This window comes from Cryptomeria japonica, chromosome 2 (assembly GCF_030272615.1).
Source record: "Cryptomeria japonica chromosome 2, Sugi_1.0, whole genome shotgun sequence".
Taxonomy (NCBI): domain Eukaryota; kingdom Viridiplantae; phylum Streptophyta; class Pinopsida; order Cupressales; family Cupressaceae; genus Cryptomeria; species Cryptomeria japonica.
The window spans coordinates 631,626,327-631,642,810 of record NC_081406.1 but is presented as its reverse complement, the minus strand read 5'-3'; positions in this window follow the sequence as shown (position 1 = coordinate 631,642,810).

Below are 16,484 nucleotides of genomic sequence, written 5' to 3'. Positions count from 1 at the left end.
AATCTTACAGGAATAAGTAGATGCTTAGGGTGATGAACGCTACATTCCTTGCCCTCATTCCAAAAAATGAAGGAGACAATTCTCTTCAATTTTTTCGTCTTATCGCTTTGTGTAATGTGATCTATAAAATAATCACGAAGTTAACTACAAAAAGACTCAATCCTTGGCTAGATTAATTAATTTCTAAAGAGCAAGGTGGGTTTGTTTCTAGAAGACAAATTTTAGATGGGGTTATCATAGCTTCAAAAGATATTCACTCTATGGTTGTTTATAAGGAGAAGGCTATGTTCATTAAGTAAGATATGGCTAAAGCCTATGATGGAGTAAAATGGAGTTTCCTTCACAAGGTTTTGACGGCCTTTGGTTTTAGAATTGATTAGATGAACTCAGTGATGAGATGTATTACTTCCTCTTCCTTCGTGGTTCTAATCAATGGTGTATCCATTGATTTATTTGGTGCTTCTAAAGGCCTCTGTCAAGATGATCCCATTTCCCTGTATATGTTATTTTTAATGGCGAAGGGTTTAGGGAGATTCATCAAATCTCGTGTTGGGTAGGGGTTGATTCAGGGATGGAAGTGGGGTCATGACCTCCCTTCGTGCTCTCATCTCCAATTTGTGGATGATACTGTGTTGATGGGTACTGCTAGAATTAATGAGGCGGCCAATTTCAGAAGAGCTCTAGATATCTATTTGAAAGCTTTAGGGCAAAAGATCAATGAGGAGAAATCTTTTATCTTCTTCTTTAATACCCCTTTTCTCATTTACGCAAGGATTGTCAGGATACTGAGGTTCCAAATTGGAGCTCTTCTTGTGGTTTATCTTGGAATTCCTCTCTCAAATCGTCGTCTTCCCGGGGAATTTTGGCAGGATATTTTGGATAAGCTTTGGTGCAAGGTTAGTCATTGAACTAACCGTTGGCTCTCAATTGTTGGTAGAGTGACACTTCTAAAGGCAGTGGTTCAGGCTCTTCCTATTTTCAGATGTTTTGTTTAGACTACTCCTATTAGCTCTATTAAGGAATTTTAGGCTCTCTACAGGCAATTCTTGTGGATAGGTAACTTGCTCTCCTCAAAATGGATTATGGTCAAGTGGGAGTCTGTTTGTAGACCTATACAAGATGGTGGTCTTGGATTACGTCTCGTGAGTATGAATGGTCAGGCTCCAACTGCTAAGATCTTTTGGAGATGGTGCATCAACCAAGAAAAGGCTTGGGCTAAGATTCTCAATGTTAATTATCTTGGGGGAGTGGATGGTAAGGATGTGTCGAGGTACAATTTGATAGGAAATGGTTTATAATTTAGCATACTCTCAAGTGGGGAGCTCAGTTAATTAAGAAAGGACTTTTCTGGATTTGCAACAAAGGTGTTGAAGCCCTGCTTTGGCAAGATTCTTGGGATGGATTTTTTCTTATTCTTTCTCAATATCTGCACTTGCACCCTATTTGTGATAGTTTTCTTGAAGCTAGGTGGTATAGAGTTGAGCACTTTAAGGTTACGGTTAACTTGGGGTAGGGTGAGTTGGTCGAATGGAAAGAGCCACATGAATGACCTCCTAGTGGTTCCGAGGAGGATAGACAGGCTCTCGCTAGGATATTGGCAAGAAGATTTTGTAATTGTTTGAAAGGGGAGGATATCCTTTGGGGTCCTAACCCGAAAGGGAAATATTTTTTGGCTTTAGGATATTTGGAGTTGGATAGACCTTGACCTTTGGGAATATGAATGTTCGGTGGTGGAAGCAGGGAATAGATTGTCTTGGCCTAAGTGCAAATTTTGTGTGGTTAGTTGTGCAGAACAGGTGTCTCACCTGTGAAAATTTGCATAACATGGGGGTTCCATGGGCCTTCGATTTGTGTTCTTTGTCATAATTGTGAGGACAGCACCTCCCATCTTTTCTTCCAATGCCTTTTTGCTTGGAAGATCTAGCATCTCTGGTGGAAATCTTGGAGGCATTCTTCTATTCATGCCACCTCTTTGGTAGATTTTTGGAATAGTCTTGGCAAACCCCTGGCTAAGACTCCTTTTCTTCGTGTTGCATGGGATATTGGACCATGCTTTATTATTTGGCAACTATGGTTAGAGAGAAATCGGAGGATTTTTCAAGATAGAAATTTGCTATTGCAACAAGTTTGATTGTTTGTTATTCATATGGTTCAGGAAACTCTATCGGCTAATGTGATCTTACTGTGCACATGGATCTTGGTGACTTGTATATTGATTAGAACTTGGATATTCTTGGACACATTCATGGAGTTTTGTCTTGGTAGAGACAGGTTACGAGTCACTGTGGTAAAAAGAAGGCTCAGCGGGTTGGCAAGTGGATCCCTCCACTTCTTGGAGTTCTTAAGATCAACACTGATGGGTTTTCCAAAGGTAATCCTAGGTAGGTCGGAATTGGAGGGGTTGGTAGAGATATTGGGGGAAATATGATTTTCCTTTTTTCGGTGTATAATTACTGACAAACTAATAACCTTATGAAAGCTCATGTTGTTATGTTGGCTCTTGAAAGAAGTTGTGCTCTTGGATGGAATAGGATTATTTGTCGATCCAATTCTCAAGTTGTTGCAGAAATGTTGAATAACCAAAAGTTTGATGACATGGAGTGGCATTTGGCCTCAGTGGGTAGACAAATTCTTAGTTTGAGTGAGTCTTTTGAGGATGTTTTTTTTTCTATATTCCTCAAGAGTGGAATATGGTAGCTGATTATTTAGCTAAGTGGGCTTCTGATCACTTAGATGGTTGGGATATTAGAGAGTGGGATCAATTACCCCCGGAGTGTGTTCAAGAGTTTGAAGAGATTATTAGGAAAGATCTGATGAATCAGTCGAGGTCGTTCTTTGGTTCCCTTGTTTGTTGTCCTGACTGCCTTGTTTTTATGGGCTTTTTGGCCCTTTTCTTTGTACTGGCCTTCTTGATTCAATAAATTTTACCCCTTTTCACAAAAAAACAGTTAAATTTCTTAGATAATTATGTATTGTCGTGTGCTTGGACCAAATATATGTCTATTTATGAAAGAACATTAAATTTAAGGGCAAAGAATCTAAGTAGTAATATAAAGGGTAAAAGTGATGCCCAAGCTATACATGGTGATGTGAATAGATGAGAGTTTCCTAATTTGTAAGAGAATTTTCTAGAGTGGTTATCATGATGTGTCATAAAGGATACACCTTGATTTGAGCCAATTAGTTATGTGTATGTATTGAGCATGGTGAGATCCTACAGATTTTGTATCTATTTTTTACCTCACTTTTATTTTTACATATTTTCTAAAATTTGAAAATGATTTGAAATTCTTTAAAAACGTCATAGCTATCATTTTTATTGTATTTTGCAACTTGCAAGATCAATGCACCTTACATGAAATCAATTTGTAATTTTTATTTGATGTGCAAATTTAAACCCTATGTACCCAAAGTATGAATGTTATTTTTTATGCACATATATACAATTATTTTATTATTATTTACATAATTGTATATTGAATAATGATGGATTTGATGTTTAAAATTTAAGATGAATAGACACCCATTTTCATTTTCAAGTCTAAAATTCAAATTAGGCTTTGGTTTTACCTTAGATATAGCATACAACAAAAAAAATTAAGGTGGGATTTGGTTCACCTAGCTACATCGAGAGTGGGACATCCTTAGGGTTTTATGCAACCCAAAGGACTAGATAGATCATCTTGATGGATTATTACTTTTAGATATGAAACCTAAAGGACTAGTCAGATCACTTTGATGGATTATTACTAGGTGTGTGTGTGTGTGTGTGTGTGTGTGTGTGTGATTATTACTGGAAATACTTAAATTCATTTATGTTAATAAGTTGGCCTCAAGAGGGACACAACTTTGAACTTCCATTCATAAATCAAAGGAAATCTTACAATGTCTGAGAATGTCGCGGGTGAAGACGCAGTTAAATTGGGTCCTTTGCCAGAAATTGTGCTTTTTTGGCCATTATGAAACCACCTATATTGACAAAACTCCAATCGAGGTTTTGACACTATAGAGAAAGAGAGAGGGAGAGTGTTGCAGTGTTTATAGTGAACAAATATCAATTGAGGTTTTGACACTAGAGAGAGGGGGGGGTTGAGAAAGATAAAAAGATAGAGAGGGAGAGACGTTGAGAGATAGACTAAGGTTGGAGAGAGAGAGAGAGAGAGAGAGAGAGAGAGAGAGAGATATACATATATGAAACTATATGTGAATATATGTTTGTTTACATATATGAATATATATGAGCATAACTCGATCGGGCTTTTAAATAAATAAAAGCTCAATCGGGTTACGACTTGTAGTTAGCCTTGGATGATAGGGTTGAGGCTTGGGGCTTTCATTTGCCTCATTTTTATGTGTTTTCTTCTTCAAATATGATTTCTCAACTTCCTTGTCATCAGGTTTACACATTATCAACTACGTATTTGTAAAATTGCCACCACAATTTTACACGTCTTCTAAGCTTTCTAAGCATATAATTTTTAAAAAAAAATTGAACAACATTAAAATTTTAATTTTTAATTTATTTTACTAATGTCTCTAGAGTTCTTAAAGACATGTGTGTACCATTTTTTTAATAACTTCTAAACTTCTTGTCCAAATTTGAAACAAATTATATATTATTGTTCTACACTTCATTATTTACACTTTAAACAAAAAAAATTGATTTTTTTTATTATTTTGGTACAAGTTATGTGATGCACATTAACAAGTACCTAATTTTCAAGATGAGTCCACTTCAAAAAATCATAAAAAAAAAATTAACAAAAAAATACACAACTTCTAGTTCTCACTCTTAACTATCTTTCTAGCAAAGGGTTTTTCGAAATACCAAATGCGGCTAGATAACTTTTTTGATGCTCATGTTAGGTACTATTTTATGTTTTGCTGAAAAAAATAGGAACACTTTTGTGTGTGCGAAATATTTGACCCCCTTATACTCATCCAATTATTCAAAAATTTTAGTATTTTGGAAACTAGATTCAGAGTGATATGTTTTTTGTTCTTCAGATATCTTTAAATTTTGAGTGGACAAGTCTCAAATCGCTCTTCCAAGTTTAGGTTTAACTGATTTTAGAAAGAAAAAAGAAAAAGAAAAAAGTGGCCACTTATACCCCTCTTTTTGTTCACCATCTTGGTGCACTTACCCTCTCTCATTCTCTCTTCACCCTAATCTCTCTCTCTCTCTCTCTCTCTCTCTCTCTCTCTCTCTCTCTCTCTCTCTCTCTCTCTCTCTCTCTCTCTCTCTCTCTCCTCCCCTTTGAAATTTGTATAGCTTTGTATAGGCTATTTATAGCTTTCCAGAAAAAGGGTGATTGGGTTATGCCTCCAGGCCTGGGGCCCCCTACCTATCCTCTCTCGCAAAGCCGAGATTGTTAAACACTCCTTAAGGTGTTGAGCATTCGAGGTGAATAAATACCAAGTTGTGGGCTGGATTGTTCGCATTGTGAACCAATTCACCTTAGGCTTTTTGTCTTCAAGTGTTTTTGATTGTGTTAAGACTAGTGAAAACTTGGCCTTGAGGGGATATTGAACATACATATTACATTTACACTAGTACCTTTCAAACATTCAGACATTGTGTTCTTGTGCTTGAGTGTTTTCTTGTCACAATTGGTCACAACAAACAAGGGAACTCAACCACAGTTGTTCAGAGATCAACCAAACTTTCCATAGTATTAGAACTTTGCACATTTGATCAATGATCCTACACTTGAGAACATTACACTTCAGTGACAAAGAATTGAGAACATAGACATCTCTTTCTTTCTTGGCACCATCTTTCCAGTTCTGACATTAGTCCTTGCATATCTAAAGTCACTTCATCAGTCATATCCATTTGCATTACCTATTAGTAGTCGTCCCAATTTGCATACCCATCATTTTCTTAAACAAAACTCTTAGGTTGCATATAGGTTACTCTCCTTGGTCTTAAATCAAACATTGGTTGTCATATCACATTTACCGCTTGAGGTCTATCAAACTTGAGTCGGAAATTATATCACTGTCTTAGAATAGGGTAACTTGCTTGGAGTACATCATCTCCTACCTTAGCATACCCTCCTTTTATCATTGTCCTTGTGTCTATTTATCCTAACACAAGTTAATCTTTGCCTACATAATCATTTTCCATACCTAGAGTTACCTTTATTTTACATTAGAGTTGTCATTATCTAAGTCAATCCAAACCTCATACTCATCTTCATAATCCACTTGGAGTCTCATCACATTACACTTTTAGGTTGTCCTTGCATTTCATCCACCTTTGAGTCTCATATACATTATCATATAGGTCAAAGATTAGAATTATCAATCATGTCACCTAAGACTAGACATCAATTGAGAATGTAAAAAGTGCAAAAAGATCATGAAAGAGACTTGGAACAAATAAGAAAGGAATATGAAAAGGGAAAACACTATGAGCCACTTGATGAACAAGAACATGTGGACATTCTAGAGGATCAAGAAACTGAAACTGAGAAAAGTGAACGTGAAAATTATAGTACCAATAGTAGTAGCAGCAATAGTGGTGAGGAGGTAGACCAAGCAAATGTGGAAAGAGCACTTAGAGATAGAAGATTTTTTAAATTGTTCAAAAAAGTGGCAAAGATTGATTGTAAACCTTATTTCAAAGCTATGGTTGACAAGGGAATAAAAATCCCACCTGATTTTAATGAATCCTTATTCACAGATGGAAAAGGTGGATCTAATAAGTCTAAAAGCTCAAAAACTCATAATAAGGATAAAGTAAAGGATCATAGACCCTTTTTACCTGAGATAAGATTACAAGAGTTCTACAAAGACTTCAAAACCAACACCCACCAATGATCCTATTTTTGGATGAGCTTAAAGCATTGCGACATGAATTGGATACTCTTAAGAATGCTAAAACTACTTCTCACAACTTCTCAATTGAAGATATGTGTCCTTATCATTTTGATTCTAGCATTTTGATGCCACCTTTTCCTAGCAATTGAGAGATACCTAAATTTGATAAGTATAGAGGGAAAGGTAATCCTAAAGACCAGTTGAGAGAATTTTGTGTTGCAACTTTAGAATTCGTTGTGGATGAGACTAACCGTATGATATTGTTCTCTCGCAGTCTTGGGGGCAGTTCCATGAATTGGTTTTCAAAATTACCTCCTACTATCAAATCATTTCAAGAATTGGCAGATAAGTTTGTCTCATGGTATGCATACAATTGTGAACATAAGTGACTATGTCAAATCTTTTCAATAACAAGCAAAGACAAGGAGAGTCTTTTGTTTCACTTTTACAGAGATGGAGACATCTAACTAAAAGAGCACCATGTAACATCCCTGATAAGAAACTTGTTGATCTTTTATGTCGAAATTTGACAAAAGAACTTGGAAAGGAACTTTGTCTTAAATGTTTAGACTCTTTTGAGGAAGTAATAGAATTTGGAGTACGAATTGAGAAAACTCTTATAGATTAAGTAGTTACAAGGATACACAATGACAAAGATTATAAAGGAAGTTCTAGTTCAAACAACAATAACAAAACAACTTTTCAGGCTAAGAACAAAAATGTTGTTAAGGATGGAGTCGTTGATTCTAAAGTTGCTAAACCAATCTATAATCTTAAATATTCTTCTTCAGATAAAGGGAAAGAGAAGCAGAAAACTTCTACTAAGTGAACTTTAACTCCATTGGGACAGTCACTTGAGTCTGCATTAAAGGAGCTTCTTGAAAATGATTTTATAACTTTGCCAGAGATAAGGGAATACAATCCACTAGTTAAACCTTCATGGTGGAACGATCATTTTTTGCGATTATCATAGACATAAAGGGCATAAGACAAACAGTTGCAATAAGCTTTGACATGCGATACAAGATCTTCTTGATGAGCGTAAAATTATAGTTGATGGACATACTCCTTCAGGTAACTCTAACCATGAGGTGTTTAAGAATCCCTTTCTGAAACATGATAAATATAAAGGAAAATCCCCTAAATCTGGTGATGGTGTTAACTATACTAGTGCTCAATACGATTATTGTATAAACCATCTTAGTGAATCTGATAATCATGTGAATACCTTCATAATCAAAGGCAAAGAACCTAAATGTGATGTTGTTACCTGCAGAGGTACAATTACCCTTCGAGGTCTCGGTTCTAGTTCTAAACCTGCAACCCCAACTTCACAATATAACTTGCTAGAGCATTTATGAAAAAACCCTGCACAAATTTCCATACTTCAGCTTCTTCGCTTATCTTCGGAGCATAAAGTCATTCTTAACAAACCACTTGCCAATACCATTGTGCCTAGCACCTTGCATGTAGATCGATTCCAAGCCATGGTGAGTCATATCGCTTCACCTCATACCCTTACTTTTACAGAAAATGATGGTACCTCCATGCACCAACCTCACAATGCACCCTTACATATTGAAGCCTTCATCCATAAAGTTAAGATCAAGCGAGTTCTAATAGATGGAGGGGCAAGTCTCAATATTTGCACTTTAAAAGTAATCACACAATTAGGGTTCTTTGAGAGTGCAATGGATCAGAAAGAGAAAATCACTATCAAATCTTATGATGAGGAAGAACGTTCATCTAAAGGATTTGTTACATTTCCAATCAGGGTTGGTCTTGTGGTGAAGGATGTGGTGTTCCAAGTTATTGATCTCCCCTTAACATACAATATCCTTCTTGGAAGACCTTAGATACATGAAATGCAACTTGTTCCTTCTACATATCATCAATGTATAAATTTCCCTCACAATGGCACTGAAGTTACTATACCTGGAGATCCAAATCCCTTCATGTATTGCAACAATCTAAATCCTAAGTCTGAATACACCATTCCTAGCGATCGTGAAGTGCCTCCTTCTCAAGCATATGTTGATCTTGAGTCTTTGAAAGCATCCACATCTAGATCTAATGAGACTGAGATCAAAATACAAGTCAAAGAACAAGGAGTAGGAGAATATACCATGAGTCGTGCTCTTTGTATTGGAAATCTACCTTGGTCTCTACCAACTTATGGTAAACCACGTATGATGAAAACTGCAAAAGGGGGAGTTTTATCTGACAAAATTGGGGAGCAAGTTAATTTAGAATGTCAAGGAATTGGGTACGAATCACCTAATGTTGTGGCTGCTAATCCTAAATGCAAATCTCCTCTAGAGGTGCAAGCAACTCTTGATAACAATAGTTCTCAGAGTGGTTCTAATGAAGAATCCATTGATGATATCGCCAATCTTTTTGAGAATTCATATAGCCTTACCATCTCATCCACTTCTTCCATTTTCGTTCCTCTCCTAGACTTGGATCAACAAGAAATACAAAAGCGCTTACTCATTGGAGATCACAAATCAAGTTATGAAAAAGAAAATTCAAAAGTCAAAAATAAGAGAAAGTCCTCTAGTCCAAATCAAAATTAGAAGCTATTGGACTCTACAAAAGGAAAAATCAAGGATAAAAATCCTATGAAGAAAAAAGAACATAAATTGATCTCCCTTAATGCTGAAATAACTGGGGGCAAAAGCTCTAAAATCACAAGTCAAAAGACATACTTGTTGATCCTAAGTCTCCATCATGTCATGCTACTTTCACTTCTTTTCGCACTAATTTTCCTTCATTCCATACCTTCATCCACTTTTGGCGATATGTCACATTGATGGACCTTTTGCAGAAATTCCTTGAAGGGCTTTGCTATCAAAGTTACCAAAACCCCTTTTGTTGATGCGCATATGGGCCTATGTGGTGCACACTTAGTTCTTCTACCTTAGTTTCTTCAGCAAGGAAGGCAATAGAGTGAAAATACTTGTGGATTTGGATTTTTAGATTGTTTTAGTATTGCATTTGTGTGATATTGCAGGTACTCTATTGAGGATGGCAAAGAAATTTGGATCTTAATCCAGTAAGATCTCATCTCTTTTCAACCATCTTACAGCTACGATAGGGCATTAAACGTTCAGGCAACTTGGGAAGCCATCCAATACCATGCCCAACATAAACCTTCCTACCTAGGCATGTTCGCTCTAACGGATTGTGGATACAATGAGCATAATGAAATTTAGCCTATCTTGCAACTTTTTATTATGTGACTGACAATATTCTCATCAACTAAAAATTTGTTTCCCTAAGAAAATGGCTTAGATTCTTCAAAATCTGAGATATGTTATTGTAGAAGGGCCTCACATGACCCTACGGGTTCAAATGGATCATTCATATGTGCCCAAAATTTTGAGAAACAACTCATCAAATTTTAACAGTTTTTTGAACGTAGGGCACTCAAGAGATGTCATTGTGACGGTATGGCCCTAGATGTTTCAGCAACATGGGAAGCCAACTAGGATCATGCCTAGCATAAAAATGCCTACTCAGACATTCTCACACTAACAGTTTGTGGATATGACAAATAAAATTCAGCCTATTTTGCAACTTTTATTTGCAACTATAGACAAATTTTGTGACTTTTGACAACTTTTGAAACTAAGTCAGTCCTAATGAATCTAAATTGTAAATGAGTCCAAATAAAAATGACGATGAAATTTGACAAAAATGATCATAAAATTTGATGAAGTTGCCCAAGGCAACCGAATTTAACACTTGGTATTTAGATAATACCAATTGTCATTCATAAGTTCCATTAAATTTCAATATCATTAATCCATAACATGCTAAATTTTTCATAACTCAACCATTCTTAATTGAATATACATTATTCATAAGTTGTTAAAAACATGACCATTCTTATTTTAATATACATTGTTCATAACTTAACCATTCTTAAGATGTTCATAAATTGTTCAAATTATGAAGATATGCACACAACAAACAAATTAGATCTAATATCACCATGTGTGTGTGTGTGTGTGTGTACATATATATACATATATGTATATGTACATATATGTATATATAGATATATGTACATGTACAACTCAACAAAATGTACAAAACTGGCATATATGCCAACTCAATAAAATGTACAAAATGACATATTTGCCAACTCACTACAAGTTTTACAAAACTATGGCATATTCCATCTCAAGATTGATATATAATGGCCACAACTAACAATATATTACTCTAACAAATCATATAGATGTGGTGGATCATGAAAATCAAGCCTCTTTGAAGTACTATGTGGCTCTGTAGCTACCTATAGAACAACAATTCAAACAACAAATTAGGTTACTTATGTCAATAATAATTTACAGTTGTCAAATTAACATCAAACTAACTATATTGTACTGTTATTACTCTACAATTGAATTATTTATTACCTCATGTCATGGGTTTTTTGTTGAAATGCATTATGAAAATGATTGTCCCCTTTGACGATCAAGAGTCTTTGAAAATTATTGAGGTAGAGGATTTGTGTTATGCTCATATCGTGAAGGGGACTACACCAGCTAAAACACAATTGATACAAGTTAACTGATATATATAGCTAACAAAGAAATATAAACTACAAATATATCTACTTCTAACTAAACGAATATTTATAATATAAAATAAATGTGTACTAGAGGCTCTAGTGGTTCTCCTTTTGTCTTAGGAGGGGTCATCATTGATGAAATTGGTATCGATGTTCCTTGTATGTAAAATGATAAGACTGTAATACAATGAATGTACATGTGCATATAATCATGAAATTGAGAAAAGAAAAAAAAACATATACCTCTTGCATCTCTTCTTCCAATGCATCATCGAGAGCATTCATCATTGGTGTAAATGATCCTAGTCGTCACTATACATGTACAAGACGAAAAATGTTAGACTCATTCAATCTAGATGTGTGTGTATAATCATAATAAATTTGAAAAAATAAAATTTAAATCATGCTACAATAAGTCGTGTAAGCTTTTAAAACTATTATATTTTGATTAAAATTGTACTTAATTACCTTTTTCGATTAGGTGTCCTCAAGAGTGACCTTTGCAAATGAGGAATCTCAGCCATATGTGGTATACCCTAAAAGAGTAACATAATTAATATACACCAACATATATTTTTAGCATATAAGTTAACTAATCACAATTCAAATGAGATGCATATTCAATACAAATTGTAAACAAGACGTGTACAAAGAAGAATATCGTAAAGCTTTGTAGGCCAAATGAATTTGTCGTAATGGTGACATCATGAACCTATGAAATCTAGTCCACAATCAAGGCCTATCGAACCCCACACAAATATACATTAGAAAATCAATATGCATTATAAAACATTAATTTGAATTCAAGGTCTTATTCTATTTTGAAATGAACTATATATTTGTTACCTCTAGTGAAGATACATGTGCATGAGATGTGGTCGGAATGGTCAATGGCATGCCAAAATCTATTGCTACATGTTGAAATGCATAGTGTTTGCATTATTTTAATTTGACTTATAATTAAAAATCTATTTACATTTAGAAATTTAAAGTATTTAATAAATAAAACATTATAAATTCAAATCAACATACCTAAGTAGCAAAGACCTACTCCATTAGGTCATCTGTGAGCACGACATCATCTGGTATGCCAGCCTAACAACTAGCCCCACAACATGTGCATTCATGGGAGCTCAAACCATCTGCACATGCAATGGTATCCACCTCATATCATGCATCATAGAAGGTGATGCACCGATGACTACTAGTCACGCTGGAAGTAGATGGTCTAGCTACAGAACCATCGTCTATAGCCGCACCATCATTTGGGCCAAGAGGTTGGGATGATTGTGTCCCATGTTGGATGATGGTGTCAATCAGTGTGGCAGTATCCTGAAGAGTCTCCATCTCTCTAGAATCCTTCAAGGCTACAAGGATCGTCACGTGCACAAAGGGTTTCACAACTAGTGGAACCCAATTTTGGGGGTTCTATTCTTGTCAAGCCCCTAATCTATTCTAGTCAAAGCCTCTACCTCTGCCCTAGAACTCCCTAATATCAAAATAATTAGGTATCTCATTAACTACGAACTCGCAGTATAGTTTTCTCAAAAAATATAAAGGCACCTCAAGATTATTGCAAGGAGGAGGTTGGTCAAAGACCATCCACCACATATCCCAAAAATGTGGTTTCATGTCCATGTGATTGCACCAATGTATAGGAAATCTCTTTGAAATAAGAGGTAGGGTCTCCTGGGTTCGAGGAGATAGTGAAAAGAGCACATATTTTTGCTTTGCTTATTTCTTTATTTTTCACTACATCATATGAGAGACCTTGTTCATAAAAGTTGCAACATGAATTTATATATGCATCACATTCAACCACTTGTTTAGAAACTTTGTCAACACCTTTCGCCATTGTTTCTAGGGTTGTGGCAAGTTTGCATGGTGTTGGTGTTCTGATGCCTTCAATCTAGACAGTATATTGTAAATGGTAACTCTATTTTGTGTCAGACAACCTAGTAAATGCTCATGTATGGTTTGTGAAGGGTTTATCAAAGGATTAGGAGGATTACAATGCATATTGTATTGAGGGGGATTGTTTTGTTGAGCACCTGATATCAAAGTTTCTTTTAAAAAATCAAATTAATCAAAAACTAGAAAAACTACAATGAAAATTTAAATAAAAATGCACAAATGAATGATAAAATTACCTCTACAACAATGTGGCATCTTTATTTTCCTGATAGAACCAAAATCACAATTGGGTTTTGTGCACTATAGTTTAGGTTTTATGCGTTTTTGGTGGAGGATGCGCGTTAAAATGACCCAGTTTGCTTTTTCTAAAAAATTATAGAATAACCCGATCGAGTTATGGTTCAGATTATGGTTTGGATTTTGCTAACCATAACCTGATTAGGTTATTTGATTTTCAAATACGTTTTTGGTTTTTTTAGTTTGTGGACACTTTTTTGTTCACCGTCTTGGTGCATTTACCCGAGAGAAAGTTGGCGATAATTAGGGGGTAGGAGGAGAGGGGGAGAGGGGCAAGTATCAATAAAGAGAGAGGAAAGTTGGGGAGAGAGGTGAAGAGAGAGACAGAGAGAATAATTAGGGGGAAGGGGAGAGGGGGAGAGTGAAGTACCTATAAATTTTCATATGGGGCGAGAGGTGAGAGAGAGGGTAATTGATGGGAAGAAAGAATGTGAGAGAGAGAGAGAGAGATGGGGATAATTAGTGGATAGGAGGAGTGGGAGAGGGGCAATTATCAACAAAGGGGGAGAGGGAGAGATGAGAGAGATGAGGAGAGAGACAAAGACGGTAATTAGGGAGAGGGGAAGGGGGGAGAGGGAAGTATCAACAAAGAGATTGAGAGAGAGGGTAATTAGCTCTCTCTCTCTCTCTCTCTCTCTCTCTCTCTCTCTCTCTCTCTCTCTATATATATATATATATATATATATATATATATATATATGATTCTTCCCCCTCTCCCACTCCCCCTAATTACCCTCTATCTCTCTCTCTTGACTTCTCTCCCCATCTCTCATTCTCTCCTCCCCCTAATTAATCTATCTCTCTCTTGACTTGCCCCTCTACACCTCTCCTCCCACCCCCTAATTACCCCAACTCTCTCTCATTCTCTCCTCCCCCTAATTAATCTATCTCTCTCTCTAACCTCTCTCCCACTCACCCTTCATTGATACTTCCATCTCCCCCCTCTACCCTTCCCCATACTTAATCTCTCTCCCTCCCTCCCTATCTCTCATTCTCTTTCCTCTTAATTACCCTCACTCTCTCATACCTCTCCCCCTAGTTACTATATCTCTCTCTTCACTTCTCTCTCTTCACCTCTCTCTACATCTCTCCCTCTCCTTTTTTTGACACTTTCCCCTCTCCCCTCTCCTCCTACCCCCTAATTACCCCCAACTTTCCCTCTCTCTCATTATCTCTTCCACCCAATTACCCTCTCTTTCTCTAACCTCTCTTTGCCTCTCCCTTTGTTGATACTTTCCTCTTCCCTTAATCCCCTCCTTTTAATTACCCTCTCTATGTCTATCCTTGTCTCTCTCTCCACCTCTCTCCCTGTATCTCCCTATATCTCTCTCTCCCCCTCTCCTTCTACCCCCTAATTACCCCCCAACTCTCTCTCTCTCTCACCTCTCTCCCCCTCCCTCCCTAGCAACAAAATTCAGAGGGGAAAGATACTCCACACACCTCATCAAGAACTAAGATCCAATATAGCTAACACAAAAAAATCTAAATTAGAAGGATAATCAAGCTCCATTACCAATAGGGAAAGAGATCTATATCGATGAAAATAGAGAAAGAGAGGGAGATGGAGATAGAGAGGGAGATACTAATAAAGAGAGAGGAGAGGGATAAAGAGAGGTAGAAGAGATAAATATATAGAGGGAGAGAATGAGAGAAGGAGAGATAGAGATGTATGAAGATAAAGATACAAATAAGGAGAGATATAAGGGTGAAGAGAGATGAAGAGATAAATAGAGGGAGATATAGAGAGAGATAGAGATACCTAGAAAAGACACACACACACACACACAAATACAGATATAGATATTAAGGTCTATGAAGATAGGGAGAAAGACTGAAAAATAAGGATGGATGCAAGGAGGGAGACATATCTAGAGATGGAAAAAGAGAGAGGAAGATAGAGATAGAAATGAAGATAAAGGGAGAGGAAGATAAATAGATATAGAGAGAGTTAAAGATAGAGATAAATATATAGAGAGATAGAGAGGTGTGAATAAAGAGGGGTACATAGAGTGAGATACAAAAAGGAAGAGATGGAGAGGTATAAAGGAAGAAGAACATGGATAGATAGAGAGATGCAAATAGTGTGATAGAGTGATAAAGAGAGATTATAGATAGGGATAGATAGAGAGGGAGACAAAAAGAGGAAGAGATAGAGAGATATATAGTGGGTATAAAGAAGGATGAAGGGAGAGAGCCATATATATAGGACAGTGAGTAAATAAAGAGATAAATGTAGAGAAAGGGAGAGATAGATTAATCGTGTATAGAGGAACAAATGTATTGATAGAGGGAGATATAGAAAGAGAGATGGATAGGGAAAGAGATAGATATGGATAGAAAGTGATAGAGAGAGTAGGACAAATGGAGGGTGAGATGGAGTGAACAAGAGAGATTTAAAGATAATGAGATATAGATATACATGAAAATATATCTATAGTGAGAGGTAGAGGGGACAAGAGTGGGAGAGAAAAGAGGTGATAGAGAAAAGTTATAAATAGGTATAGGCAGAGTAAGGTAGTGGGGGGAGATAAATAGAGAGAAGAGAGATTATTAGAAAGATGTATAAATAGGGAGTTACAAGGATAGAGTGGGAGAGGGAGAGATAGGAATAAAAAGACGGAGATATATGTAGAGATATATGTAACTTGGGAAAGATCTAGATGATGGGATGAGAAAAGGAGTGAGATGAGTAGAGAAGGAAGAGATAGAGAAAGATATATATAGAAGTAGAGTAAGGGAAAGGGAGAGAGATGGATTTGAAAGGGAGAGATATAAGGAGAGGGGGAGAGAGTGAGATATACCTAAGTGAATAGAGAGAAGGATAGAGAGGTATAGAAGGACATTTTATCCTACTTCAACTTCAGCA